Raw genomic sequence first — 15,971 nt, 5'->3', positions numbered from 1 at the left:
AGTATTAACAGAATCTACTCTAGGTGGGAATAAGTACATGTCCTTGCACCCCCTCCATTGGAGTTTATGGCAACCCAGCCCACGAAGGAGAAAATCAACCAGAGTGGTCTGGCTGGGGATGGATTTGTCTGTCCAGATTGCTAGATGTAGCTGAGTTTCATGATCAAGTCATGTTCTCAGCAGGAGGAACTGAAGACTTTTGGCCCATCTCCTTATTTAAATGTCTGCCCTCTCATTAATTGTTCACCAATCAGGGTTGAATTTCACCTGTCAAAGCACCCCCTTTTTTCAAAGGTATTTAAAGCATTCAATGTCTCCGTGGTTTTGTCTTTGTTTGCAGGGAGAAATCACTGATCATTAATTTAATGATTATAAGCTAGCCTAATTAATAAATTGATTATTAATTCACCACAAACTTGGTCTCTCCAGTTTTTCATTCATCACATAACTAACAAAAGATCCATCTTTTGTCCCCCATCTAACAAAAGTAAAGTGACTGTGTGTAGGCTTATTTTTCTTCAAACATTTACAAACCTGGAAAATCAAAGACCTGGGAGAAAGCAAAGCTACTGAGGTGATGTTTCAGGCACTAGATGTCACTGTTCCACTTTTGCTCAGTGAAATTGTTGGTCGCAGATGAAGTCAAAATGCCACCAATCTAAAGAGAGAAGTGGCTTTAGACTAGAACCTATTCTCTTGGGTTCAGAAAACTTCCAAAGGAAGCTACCATATAAAGAAGAAGGGACCTCAAACTGCTTGTCTGAGGTTCCCAAACAGATCATTTGTGGAAACACCAAATAGTTAAAAAGTATTTCAACTGATTTTAATTAGCCTGATTAAAAAAATGAGAGTTAATTTGAGTAACCTCACTAAAGAAACAAAGCAAATTCTACTAATAAACAAAAATGTTATCCTATTATTTACTCAAAGGGTTTCTTTCCCCCACCCCCACCTCACCAGCCTCTACTTTCTTAGTATTTATACATAACTCTGCTTAGTCATGTTTGGGTTAACAGATAGGATCTTTAGTGTCTCAGTATTTTTTTTTCACATTTGTCCCAAAGCCAAAAGAAATCCCTAACAGTTCCATTTATTAAGTAGTTAGGTGAAAGACAAAAGTAATATTGCTGGGTGTCCCTGTGGAGTTCTGCATGCACCCTGGGGCAGTGAGATGAATCATTTGAGAACCCTGGCCACGGAGTCTGAGGACCTGGACTTGAGTCCCTTCTCTGCCACTTAGTAGCTCATGACACAACCAGCCACATCCACCTTGAGTTTTCAGTTTGGTCATCAGTAAAATGGAGATGGTGAAACTTGTAATACCTACCTCAGAAAGTAGAAAGTGCTTCATAAAATTAAAGTGCCACTGAAATGTGAAAGAATAATAAATAATAAGAAAAAAAACACTTCAAATTATTCTGTGTGTGAGAGAGAGAGAGAGAGAGAGAGAGAGAAACAGAAAGACAGAAACAGAGAGCTGAAACTATAGTTCCAATAGCTATAACTGGCATCAGTAAAATTAAATAAATAAATAAATGAATCAAATCAAATCTCCAACAACCAAATATAACTCCTACTTTACCATCACCATATCAACCTCATCCCCTCAGTACACCCAACCTCATATTTTGCATTAGAGTGCAAAAGTACTTATCTGAAATACATTTTTGTTCTAAGCTACTAAAATACATCCTTCTAAACCCCTCTTGACTACCTGAAAGTATTCTTAGCACTTAACCAGTCCCAAGTCTCTGAAGGTTCACTTCTTGGACACCTTGCCTAGGACCCATCCCATACTTCATATTGTCTTGACTAAATTCAAAGCCTTTTATCAGGAAAAAAAACTGATCAAATGATTTAAAATGAATGTTAGAATTCCCAATAGTCAAAATGCATAGTATCCTGGAGATCTTTTTTCCTAAAGCTGCGTGAAATAAAACTTGCAGGGTTTTTTTTTTAAGTTTTGAAAGTAAAAACAGCTTTGTCCATCATAGCTCCTTTCCTAAGAGAATTGGAAAGCAATTTATGTTCATTAATTAATTGCATCTCCCATTCTTCCAAGAGATTAGCATTATTAGTAAATTCAGCGTAGAAATAAATAAAAGACAATTAGAGATGATTCATGGTCATACTAAAAATGGAATTATGAAGAATCATAATAAGAGAGAATTGGTAGGAATGAGAACAGTGAAAGAGAAAAAGCTGTTGTTAAGTAGAGATCAGAAAGAGAACAGCCATATTATGATCATCAGCAACAACTAAAAATGGTGATCAACTGATCAGCTGAGGAATAACCATTTATTAAGTAACCACAGCCATTTATCAAGCACAGCATATATTAAGAGTCCAGCCACCACCCTAGACCTAAAGGACACACAAAACAAAAATTAAAAAATTAAATTAAATTTAAAAGTAAAAAATAATAATAATAATAATAATAATAATAAAAAGCAAATAAACCTGGTTTTACAATGGAGAGCACAGTAGTTGCATAGTGGATGGAGAACTCAACTTGAAGTCAGGAAGATTTGGGTACAAGTTGTCTCTCTGACGTCTGCTAGTCATATAACTTATTTAAGTAATTTCTGACTCTAGCTATGAGAACAGCATTAAAATTCCTAGTTAAAACATCGATCAATTGCCCTAGGACTCCAGTGATCATCTCTATGATTTCCTAGACCAAAACACTGCTCCCTGACCACCATTTCTGAGCATGGGGACACACACACACACACACACACACACACACACACACACACACAATTCCTTATCAGGGTTTGACTAGAACTGCTGTCTCCTCTAAGCTGCCATACACTTGAAGTGACTGGATTCCCAATTGGCTTCCTATTTTAGAGAAGTCACACAGGCCATGGCAGAGTCTCCTCAGCCAGTGTCAATATACCTCCTGTACTATGTGACACCACTTCATCCCATAGATTTCACTCCTTCCAAACATATTAACTAGATAGTTTAGAATACCTTTGATTAGTTTATTGTTTCAATAGAGATATTTTCCCCGTTAAGCTATCAGGTCTAGAGGTATTTGCTGGTAACTCTAGGTGGGGTGGGGGCCATTGACTCTTTGGAACCTCACCCTTATACCAGTTGTCTCCCTTGGCTATACTGTAAACTCCTTGAGGGCAGGGACTGTTTCATCTTGTCAGTACACTCCCAACACCTACTTCAGTGTCTTAGTATAGAGAAGGCATTTAACAAATGCGTGCTGCTTGGTTGCGTATTAATGGTTCAAGTGGCAAGGTTTATTTGTAATGTTTATTTCAAAGTAAACATGGGCTTTCCTCAGCTCTAACAGCGTCTACTTAAAGGATCTTACTGAAGTTATGGCTCTCCTCTCAAATGTCCCACTCCTATAAAGTAGATCCTAGTGGATATTAACAGAATCTAAGAATTACTTTTCTCTTCCTCTGCATCCAATAGGTACCAAGTCCAATACCAAGCTTAGAACTGACTTACTTGAAGGGGGAAAAAAATGCCAGTGGGGTAGGATTAGGACAAACTGAACCAGACAGAACAATTGATGCAAATTTCATGTTTGTTTCTTTTTGCGTCACACAATTAATGAATGAAAGTCTTATTATGATGTACTACACTTTGATTTTAGCCAAGTATTTAATAAAGCAGCTCTTAAACTACATGCATACTTTATTCAAATTGGCTCAGCAGACTTAGCAAAAATGATTGAAAAAAAAATTGGCTGAAATGGGGGCAGCTACATGGTGCAGTGGATACAGCAATTGGCCCTGGAGTCAGGAAGACCTGAATTCAAATTTGACCTCAGATACTTACTAGCTGTGTGACCCTAGTCAAGTCACTATCCCATTGCCTCTCCCACCTCCCCAAACTTTACTAAGTTTAGTTTACTAAACAAGTTTAGTTTACTAAGTTTAGATCTCTATCTCTATTCAGGGAAACAGAAAAAAAAATTAATTCACATATATGGAGAGAGAGAGAGAGAGAGAGAGAGAGAGAGAGAGAGAGAGAGAGAGAGAGAGAGAGAGAGAGATTTGCACTACCACATCACTCATATTCCAAAAATCTCTTTGGCTTTGGAAGTATATTTTGCCAAGTCAAGTCAACAAGCGTTTATTAAATATTTACCCTGTGGCAGATATTGTACTAACTGCTGGGGTTGCAAAGAAAGGCAAAAGGAGTACCTGCCTTCAAGAAACTCATAATCTAATGGGGGAGACAGCGTTCAAACAACTACGTATGTACAAGGACTATCAAGGCTTTCTCAGAGGAAATGCACTAGCATTAAGAAAGACCAGGAGAGGCCTCTTACATAAGGAAGCTAAGAAGCTAAAAGAAGTACTTATTCAAGGCATGGGAGAGAGTCAGTGAAGGGGCATGGGGCCAAAAGATGAAATCTGTATAAGGGGCGACAAGAAGGTAACTGGGTCATAGAGCATATGGAGGAGAGTAAAGTATAAGACTTGCAAAGGTAAGAAAAGGCCAGACTGCAAAGGACTTTAAAAGCCAAGAAGAGCATTTTCTATTTGAGCCTTGCAGTGACCAGGAGCCACTGGAATTTACTGATGGAGGGGGAGGAATGACACAAGCAGATCTGTGCTTTCAGAAAATCACTTTGGCAGCTAAGTGGAGGATGGACTGGAATGCGGGAAGATATGAGTCAGAGAGGCCAACCAGAAGGTTATTGTTATGCTTGGGCCTATACCAGGGTGGTAACAGTGTCAGAACAGAGAAGGAGGGCATATATAAAAAAGAGTGTGAATATTGTCTTAGGAGGACAACTGCGTTTTCCTTTATTCTTGCTGCTCTACATTAATTTTATAGCAATGTTCTGCCTGTTTGTGGAGGAAATCTGGACAGCATCGAAATTTCTGACCAGCTCTGCCATCTTCCCAGAACTTAGAATCAACAGGACTTGGCATTATATTGGACATGGTAGAGGAGGGGGGACAGAGTGCGGAACTGATCCTTTATTTTAAGCTTAGATGACTTGAAGATAGTGGTGCCTTTGACAATACATATTTCTGTGTTTATTTGGAAACTAATTTAATCAACACTAAACCAACAAATAATTATTAAGCACCTACTATGTATAAGTTAGTGGCAAGCTGGGATAGTGAACATTTTCAAAACAGGTAGGAGTCATCTACCTGAACCAACGGGTGAGGAATTGGCTACTCTCTTCTAGTCTGTAGCTGCAGCTTTCCCTATGTACTTTATTGAAGGTGTTCCATGGGAGGTAAAGACTTCCTTAAACAGTGGGGCACAATCTAGCTCCACCTTTTATTTCCAGGATTATGACACTTTATTCTCTTTCATGAACCTTATGCACTAGCTGAACTTGTCATTCCTTAAACTTTATTTCCCACCTCCATGATTCTGAAGAGGCTATGCCTACTGCTGGAAAGTTCTTTCTCTTCTCTTCTGCCTCTTGAAATACTTTCCTCCCTCCATGGCTTGCCTCAAGTACCACCTCTTGCAAGGGTCCTTTTATGATTCCCCATCCTCTAATCACAGAATATTTGTTTTGTATATAAACTGTATTTACTCGTATTTTCCTCTAGTAGGGCAGCTAGGTGGCACAGTGGATTAAGCTCTGGACCTAGAGTCAGAAAGACCTGAGTTCAAATCTAGCTTCAGACATTTACTAGCTGTGTGAGGCTGGGCAAGTCATTTAACCCTGTTTGCCTCAGTTTTCCCATCTATAAAATGAGCTAGAGAAGGAAATGGCAAATGACACCAGCATCTTTGCCAAGAAAACCCGAAGGGATCATGAAGGGTTGGACACAACTGAAAATGACTGAACATGAACATTCTTCTGGTATAATGTAAGTTCCTAGAGGGCAAGAAGTGCCTAGCTCTCACGTTTGTATCCCTATAATCTACACGTAGTGCATGTTGGGAATATAGTAGTCACTTAATATAATATGCTCAAAATAAACCCATAAAAATGAATAGTATTTTATGTGATAATAACAATATCCCAGAGGTAATGATAGAAAGGGAAGTCCTCTTCAAAATAACTACAAAATGCATACAATACTTGGAAATCAATATACAAAGTACATTTAATACTTGTAGAGATTAAATTACAAAGTACTCCTAAAAGAAATAAAGAATAATTTAAATAGCTGGGATAATATTCAGTGCTCATGATTAGGCTAAGCCAATATAATAAAAATGCCAATACTACCAGAAGTAATTGATTGCTGGAGAAGAAGAATTATCTTTGCTGCCCTTAACACTTTGCTAATGCTTTGTGAGGAAAAATATAACAAATGTCATATAAAAATTTCAGAATACTTTTTCTCAGCAACTTAAGTCCTTGCTGAGATAATTTTCACCTTCATTTTCTTCTCTAGACCAGAGCCTTCTGATTGATCCTGACCACATGTCTGCTCATAGACTCTTCAAGTGCTGACTGGATCTTTATGTCATAATCTAGGCCAAATGAGGTTAGAACTGGGACAAATGAATGTAGCTGTAAGCAATCCATGCCATGATTTGCAAGTTTCAAAAGCATCAAGGGCTCAGCACTTCTGGTAATTCCAGATGAGCCATGGTCATAATTTGAATCACATATTTGAAAATTTGTATCCCAGAAACTGGCTTGAAGGATGAATGATTGGCTTAAAGATGATGCCATGTACTAGGTTCCTTATATTAGCATCTTATCAACTGTACTGAAATGATAACTCAGCTAGAGTAAGGGAAAAGAATTGAAGGTATCTTTTGATCTATGGAACCAAGCATCTCTCATACCTTCAAATAAAATTACTTCTTCACTGTTCTTTCCTTTTTATCCCCTCTTCTGTCACCCCAATTTGAAGAATAAACCCAGAAAACCCGGAACATAGAGTCCTTTTTGGTTTATGTGACTGATTAATGGCACAGGGCATAGAATGGCCAAATAAAAAAAAATCATTTAGTAATTATTATACACAGTAAGCAGTCTATAGATTTTTCAGTCAAATGCACTCAAAGAGGATGAGATCTCAAGGGAAAGTTCTGGGAATATTTGCTAAGCAAAAGATCAATGTTAACACTGTTATATCATTCCTCAGAAGACAAGTGTTACAAAGGTCATGGAGAGTCACAGCCAGTGAGGAAAATTATACAACTTCTCTGGAAGGACAAGGGTTCCACTCATGTTTCAAATTTAAGATGACAGGGCAAAGGCTCTGTATGGGCTCTTCCACTGAGTATATTTGTTTTTCAAGAAGAAATATTATGATCAAAGAATCTGGTCCATCTCTTAAATGAACACCATGGTTTTATTTAGAAATTAAATTAAGTTATTTTTGAAACTAAAGATTGACACAAAATAGAGCAAAATCAAGTTTTCTGGACTTTTTTTAAGTGCAACTTCCAATCTGAGAGTTGCCTGGGGCAGTGAGAGGTTAAGTGAATTGCCCCATCATAGGCTTATAGACCTAAAGTTGGAAGGAACCTCGGGACCATCTAACCCAACCTTCTAGTTTGATAGATGAGCAAACTCAGACCCGGGGTGTGTCAGTGACTTGCCCAAAGCAACCCAAATAATAAATCCAGGGGTCACACAGGTTGTAAATAACAAAGGTACATTTCAAACTACAAAACCTCTGCTCTTTTCCTCATCAAAGACGTGGTGAAATACAGAGGCAAAAAAAGGAAATCTCTATTTCCTGAGAGCTGAAGGAAAGCAGGGTAGAGCCAGAGCATTGATTAAATGAGGTCAAAAAAGCAAAGAAAGCTTCATTTCTCTCATGGGCAATGTAACCTGAGATGATATGTTAAAAAAAAATCTAAGATTTCACATTTTAACTTTGTAAACTCTGTAAACAAAGGGTTTAGAAAAGTTAAAATGTTAACTTTGAGTTGTTTCTTAAATGTCATCACTTGTTACATTGTGCTTATTGCCCGAACTTAGCCCCATGCCTGACACATAGTAGGTGCTTAATAGATGATTGTTAACTGAAAAAAGAATGCTTCTTGCCTTATTATTGCCCATGAAAGGAGTGTGTTTTTACCTTTTCTGCCTTATCTAATTGGTCCCCAGATTTTGACATTTGTATATATGTGTATGTGTGTGTGTGTGTATATATATATATATATATATATATACACACACACACATATATATATACATATACACACACATACATACACATATGCATATATACAAATACACATATATGTAGAGATATAGATATCTATATGTAGTGATATCTCTACATATGTGTATATCTACATAAACACACACATATATATTTTTGACATTGTTGTTATTATTGTTGTTGTTCAGTTGTTCGTCAATCGTGTTCCACTCTTTGTGACCCCATTTGGGATTTTCTTGGCAAAGATACTAGAGTGGTTTGCCATTTCCTTCTCCAGCTTTTTTATAGGTGAGGAAGTGAAGCAAGCAGGATTAGGTGACTTGGCCAGAGTCACAAAGCTAGTAAGTGTCTGAAATCAGATTTGAACTCGGGAAGGAAGATGTTTTTCTTTCCTCACTCTAGGCCACTGTGCCACCAAGCTGCCTTTATCTATATCAAAATTTATATCTACATACATATATCTATAGATATACATATACATACATATTTGTGCTGTATATATGTGCTAGCTCATACATTGATCTATAAATACAGAGATAGAGGTAGAGAAATATATATTCATCTATAAATTTCTAGCTAGAGAGATATACAATGTGTCCCAGAAGTCTTAGGGTACTTTTAAGCTATTTAAGCTATTAAGACTTAAGAGTGCCCTAAGACTTCTGGGATATCCTGTTTCTCTTTCCCTTTCCCCTACCCCCCCCCCACCAAACTCTACAGAAAAAAAGAGAGAATTGAGAATTAATGAATCTAATGATCAATTTGTCCAATTTAAGATCATAGCTCTAGAGTGGAAGGGACTTCAGAGTCTATCTAATCAACTCTCTCATTTTATAAATGAGGAAACTGAGGCCCAAGCAAGAGTATTTAGCAATTTGCAGATGGTCACACAGACAGCCAATGAAGAGTAAAACCAATCAGGACATTCAACAAAAACAAATAACCCGAGGGACTTATTTGTCAGATGGCTCCCCTTCATATATTCCATCCAATAGGAATGGCATGCTTGCTTTTCCCTGAAATCAACGTATCATCTCCTACCTCCATGCCTTTGTACCTGCCTGTGCCCCAGACCCTGTCACAGACCCTATGTCAGACTTGGGCGACTTGGATGTGCTGGGCATGGCCCCATACACAATTCCCCAATCTCTTGAAGCACCATTCTATCTCCTCCATCTCCATGGGCCCCACAAGCCTCACTGCACAGTTGTAGCAGATACGGCCAGGAGGTCCCCACTCTAGGTTTTGTCCAGCCTGCTTCCAACTTCCTCCCTTCCTCAGTAATATCCTTTTTAGAAAAACATACACAAAAAGAAAGCAATGTCAATACTTAATTGTCAGAAAACCAATTAAAGTTGGGAAAATGAGCTAGTCAAAGTCTGAGTTAGGCTAATGTCAAAAGAAACACATACATGTGACTGTTGCTATCACGTAATGAAACTCTATCAAAATGATTGCTTGACCCAAGCAGTTTGCAAGCCATTACAGAATACGTGTTATTCTCATCACTTTAGGACACTCAGGAAAGTACTCCCTACTCACCTCTGCATTCTAGAATCCTAACTTGGTTCTAGTCTCAGTTCCTCCTTCTTAATTATCTCCTATCCCCCATCCCCATTTGGTCAGTTGATAAGAATTTATTAAGTTCCTACTATGTGTGGTCACTAAACACATGTAGGAGAAAATAAGCGCCTTACTTAGGAGAACTGGCTCATTTTTTGCTTTAAATCCACACCTAGCCTCTCTTTCCCTGTCTCTTTTGTTGGATCTTCATCCAATTTATATCATCTAATTATGGCTGTCCCACAAGGATCTGTCTTGAGCCCTCTTCTCTTCTTCCTATATACTCTTTAGCTTGATGATCTAATCTGCCATGGATTCAATTATCCTCTCTATGCAAATGCTTCTTAGATCTATTTATCCAGCCCTAATCTCTCTCCTGACCCCCATTCTCACATCTACTGCCTATTAGACATCTCAAAATGTATATGTTTTAGACATCTTAAACTTGCCACATCCAAAATTCAACTTATTATCTTTCCCCTCCCAACCTTTCCTTCTTCCTAACTTCATATCACTATCAAGGGCACTACTATCCTTAGGTGTGTGTCATCCTTGACTCTTCATCCTTTCTTGCCCCTCACCCAATCTGTTGCCAAGGCCTGTATATTTTACCTTTATAACATCCTTTGCTTATGCTCCATTTTCTCCTCTGATAACTGGTGTCAGGCTCTCATTGTCTTAGACCTGGACTATTGTAATAGCCTGCTGGTGGGTCTCCCTGCCACAAGTGTTTTCCTACTATAGTCTACCCTCCACTCAGCTGCCAACATGATCTTACTAAAGCTCAGGTCTCACCATGTCATCTCCCCCTCAATAAACTGCTGTGGCTCCCTATTACTTCCATTCTATTACTCTTGTCTCCGTGCATTCTCATCGGCTGTCCCCCATTTTTAGAATGTTTTTCCTCTTCTTCTCACTTCCACCTACTGGCCTCCTTTGAGACTCAGCTAAAATCTCACCAACCACCAGAAGCCTTTCTGAATCCTGCCCTTAATGCTAATATTGCCTCTCTGAGATTACCTCTAATTTGCCCTGTATAGATCTTGTGTGTATATATAATTGTTGGAATGTTGTCTCCATTAAAATAAGATCCCTTTGAAGGCAGGGATGAATTTTTGCTTTTCTTTGTATCCCCCGGTATGTGGCACATAATAAGTGATTAAAGAATGTTTGTTGACTGACTTGACCCACTACACAGCACACAGTAGGTATTTAATAAGTGCTTATTAATTGTTAGCTCTCTCTCTTCAAATCATCAAGGACAAGATCATATGTTTACATCTTATACCCCCAGCAGAAAGTAAACTCCTTTAGAGAGTATTCATTTTGTATTGCATATCTAGTCACTAGCACAGTGTCTTCCCCTTAGTAGCCCTTAATAAATGCTTGTTGGGTTGAATTTGAGTGACCATATGTGTAAAGCACTATACTAGGGGCTGGGAGGTATGAATAAGAATATGGCTTAAAACCTCGTACTTCTGATATCATTCTCAGTGTTCTTCCACCAAAATATTTTAAAGTCCATAATAATTTTATATGCCTCATTGTCCCATCATACCCGGCACCATTTGATACTACTTAACCTAGTAACACGAACTTCTTTGGTGACTTGTCCTTTGGTGGAATCCACATTTGACATAAACTCTCCATGACCCTAATTTTTGTTATTTTTATCCCTGACTGTGGATGTTCTGTTACTACATAGAAAGTAGCAGATTTGGACTCACAAGTCTTCAAGAGAAAGCCCTGGCAATAGAATTAAGGAAGGGGAAGGACCTTTTGCCATTCTGTGGGGTACTACTACCTAGTACATTGAAGCATATGGGTTTTTGGTCGTTGTTTGTTTTTCTCCTATATACATTTCTGAAGTTAGATAGTTCTTCTGGTGCAGCTGAATACAAGATCATCCAGACCAAGGAATCCTAGGGAGAGCAAGAAGGATATTTTAAATCATGTCTATTTGAACACAATGCCACAAAAATATTAAGTTCAATTTTAGATAATATTAGATAAATTATTGTTCTGATCAGGGTTATTGTCTTAGTATTGTACTAAAATTCTATTACAATGGTTTATCAGACCCTAAGCTCTCAAAAGCTATGCTGGCTGAGTACAAACTCTAGTAGACCATTTTAGGCTTGAAAAATTCAGTATATGGGCTCAATGACCGTATGATGAGAAACAACACTTCCCAAGCTGGTGATGAATTTCTTATCTATAGAATCTCCTAAAGAAAGTCTATTGAGTTGTAGAGGGGTGGTAATCTGCACCAGTGGAAGGAGTACCAACACTAATGAAAACAGGATTATAGATTTAGAGCTGGAAAGACCATCAAGTACAATACCCTCATTTCATAGTGCCTGGAATGTAATAAGTGCTTAATAAATGTTTTCTAATAGATATAGATGAGGGTACTAGAGTAAAGGGAGATTAAATGATTTGCCCAGAGACTAGCAGCTAAGTGTTTAAGGAGGATTTGAACCTAGGTCTTCCTGAATCCCAAATTCAGTGCCCTATGTGCTCTATCAGGCTGCCTCTGAAATCACGTTTTTGAAAAATTGACGTGAATTAACTTTCTTCAATATATATTATCCAAATGAATGCATTTGTCTACTTCTTGGCTTCCTTATCCAGTCAATTAAGTTGCAGAGGGTTGAAATCTGCTTACTTAGCCAAGAAGCAGACAACAAATAAATTTTAAAATGCATATTGAAGAATTAATTAGAATAAATGAAATGAAAGAATGAAAAACAGCAGTTGGTATTTCCTGCCTACATGTGATTACACAAATTGCCTACCAATCTATTCAATATGAAGGCCAAGTTTGTGTTTTTGTTCATGAGCAGAGCAAACATTCAGACAAACTCAGGAAGTTTTGCAGCTCAAATACCATGCTGGGACTGCCCAGGGATGCTATCTATGCTTCTTTGTGAACAGCTGATGAATAGTTCATTATGTCTAAAGGAGTGACAAGGGATAGATGTGGAGGAAATAAGCATTGTCCTTACGTCTCTTTCTGAATGTTCTCCAGTAGCACATTGAGCTACTTGGGCGTAATGAATGGTTCATTAGAGGACCACCTGTTACCCATTTAATATCAATAAATGAAGATCAGCCAGAGACCACAAGATTCCTCAGCACTTTGATCAACTCGCAATTAAAATGTCTAATCCAAGATTTAGTTCTCATGAACAGCCTCCTGAACTGGGAGTCAGGAAAATCCAGGTTCTATTTCAAAATTAAAAAAAAAATACTGAACAATTTGCTATACTTTAAGGCATGGCGTATACTTTGCACCTGAACACAATGATGATACTAGAAACCTGCAGGCTTCATGAGGAATTAAGACAGGGAAATGGATGCTATGACCCCTTAAGTTTCTTTTAAATTGATGAATTTTTGGTTTTCAAAAAAGTATTTAGTTTCCTGAATGTCCTAAACTAATGAGAATAACATTTTCTACAATAGCTTGCAAATTCCTTGGGACAAGCAATCATTCTGATATGGTTTCATTATGTGACAGCAAAAGTCATATGTGTGTGCTTTTTTTGACATAAGCCTAACTTAGATTTTGACCAGCTGGTTTTCTTACTTAAATTGGTTCTCTGACAATTGAGTACTAGACATTGCTCTCTTTTTGTGTGTGTTTTTAAAAATGGATATTACTGAGGAAAGCAGGAAGTAGGAAGTGGGCTGGGCAGACAAAACTGAGAGGTGGACCTCCTGGCTATATCTACACCTGCAGAGTGGGACTCATGGGGCCATGGAGATGGAGGAGATTAGAGGGTGCTCCAAGAGACTGGGGAATTATGAATAGAGTCATTCCCAATCTGTCCAAGTCACCCAAGTCTGACATAGGGTCTGTGATAGAGTCTGGGGAGCAGACACTGGCCATCAGCCAAATCTACCTCCCTCAACCCTGCCTCATATACAAAACAATATCTAGTCAAGTATCCTTTGGAAATCTTAGATCATGTTAAATTTCCCAGATATGCTGAGATCATTCACTTGACATTACCTAATGGCACAGAGATAGTGGTCAGGTGTTACTGGTAGCAAAGCAGTAGTTGAGTCTTTTGAAGGAACTTCAGTATAGATGCCAAGAAGTTTGGCAGATGCCTGTGAGTTTACAGAGATATTCTTCAAACTCCAATGTCTAAGGATATGTTTGGTGGAGTTTTCAATGGTTCTGAGAAACTCATTGACAGAGGGCCAGTTGTCCTAGTCAAAGACTTTCTTGACATTATGGGACAGTCAATCAACCTTCATTGTTGAATCTACCCCAAGAAAATGATTGAAACTGGCATTTCAGTAATAAATGGCATCAACAGCAATGCTACAGGGCAGAAAACTCTCATCTTTTCTGTTGCTGGCTTACCCACAACTCAGATCTGTCATCAGCCCAGTGTGGTGAAGAAATCCAAAGATGTTATGGACTATAGTGAGGAGAATTGTGCAATTGTATTTGCTACTATGTGTATAGACATAGAAACTGCTTGATTCTTCAGATCAAACCTTGAAGAAAATGGCTCAATGGATAACATCTGTCTCTTTTTTAACTTGGCCAATAACCCAACCATTGTGTGTATTGTCACTCCTTGTCTGGCTCTAACAACACCAGAATTCCTGGCCTATCAGTGTGAAAAGCATGTATTGGTCATTCTAACGGGTATGAATTCTTATGCTGAAGCTCTTCAAGAAGTTTTAGCAGCCTGAGAAGTCCCCGGCCAAGGTGGCTTTCCAGGCTGCATGTATATAGATTTAGCCACCATATATATATATATACATATATATATGTGTGTGTGTGTGTGTGTGTGTGTGTGTGTGTGTATGCAAGCTAATTGTGTGGAAGGCAAGAATGGCCCAATTACTCAGATCCTCTATCCTTACCATGCCCAATGATGTATCATTCATCCCATCTCTAACCTGACTGGATATATTACCAAAGGACAAATCTATTTGGATAAGCAATGGCCTAACAGGCAGATTTACCCATTCAATAATGTGTTGCCCTCCTTGTCTCAGTTAATGAAGTCTATTATTGGAGACAAGAAAAGACCATGCAATGTATCTAACCAGCTCTATACATTTTATGTTATTGGTATAAATGAACACACCATGAAAACAGTTGTTGGAGAAGCTCTCACCTCAGATGATCTCATTTATCTGGAATTTTTTTGTAGAAGTTTTAAAGGAAATTTATTGCTCAGGGTCTTTATGAAAACAGTCTGTGAAGCTTTAGACACTAGCTGGAGGCTCCTTTGGATCTTACCCAAAGAAAATATTGAAGAGAATCTCTCAAAGAACCCTGAGCAAATTTTACCCTGCAGACTCAGCAAAGTAATAGCTTTGACTTCATCTCTGTGAAATATTCTTCCCTTCCCCTCCCGATTTGTGTTGGAGTTTATGTGTTACCCTGTAACTAAAACAAAGACCACTGTCCTGATGTTTTAAACTGATCATAGACTTTAAAATATCCCCCATTCAAAACTCCTGGATCTTCAATGTTTTGTTAAAGTGACTACATGGACTGAATTGAAGCTGTCTTTTACTGATGCTTCTGTTTGTACGTAATGGTGTAATTAATAGCCTAATTATACCCAAATTATTTGGGTCTCCTGGACCTTATTTCTTTAAATCTCTTCAGGAGTGTGGCTAGATGAAGCTGTGATTTCTTGGCTTCCAAATAAGGAGAAAACCTAAGTCTGTGCAAATTTTTAGGAAGAGCCAAGAGTCATTTATTTTTAATACTCTTTACTGGAGAGCATCTCCTAAATCATCCTTCATACAACTGTTCCCATGCTGCTTCTCAAAACAGAAGATACTTATTCATTTATGTACCAGGAACAGACTGGTGAGGGAAGTCTTTTCTCTCCAATTTTGACTATGTCTTATGATGAGGACATGATCTACAATATTTGAGCCAGAGCGCAGGAGACCATTGACCTTGATTCAGACTCTGGAGGAAGAGGAATTCTTGGGTTTTGCTGCTATCCTTTCTTAGGCATAACAACTTGTAACCTTTGCACAACTGCTATTTATCTAATAGCACAGTGAGTTTCTCATTTTGTCATGGTGATCCTTTGAGCCTCTAACGCTGAGGACTTCTGATGTCCAGTTCTTGTTAGTGCTGCAAAAATCAATTAGCTCATTGGAAAGAGTGTAGAAGCAGGCAAAAATACCATCCCCCATTCCCTTGATAAATCAAGGGTATCAGCATTCTGACATGCTCTAAGTGTTTAAATCTCTAAAATGTTTACCAAAAACGGAACGCATGACAGAGAGAGAAAAGAGAACAACATGCTAGCTCTTGTAAAGGGA

At 38.2% G+C, this 15,971-nt stretch overlaps 1 pseudogene; it reads left to right on the top strand.

The window, feature by feature from the left end:
* The first annotated feature begins 13,405 nt into the window (after positions 1 to 13,405).
* On the top strand, positions 13,406 to 14,994 carry LOC110223304 (V-type proton ATPase subunit B, brain isoform pseudogene; annotated as a pseudogene).
* Positions 14,995 to 15,971: the final 977 nt, after the last annotated feature.

Source organism: Phascolarctos cinereus, unplaced genomic scaffold, assembly GCF_003287225.1.
Source record: "Phascolarctos cinereus isolate Bilbo 61053 unplaced genomic scaffold, phaCin_HiC Scaffold_7;HRSCAF=346, whole genome shotgun sequence".
Taxonomy (NCBI): domain Eukaryota; kingdom Metazoa; phylum Chordata; class Mammalia; order Diprotodontia; family Phascolarctidae; genus Phascolarctos; species Phascolarctos cinereus.
This window is presented reverse-complemented; position numbering and strand designations above follow the sequence as displayed.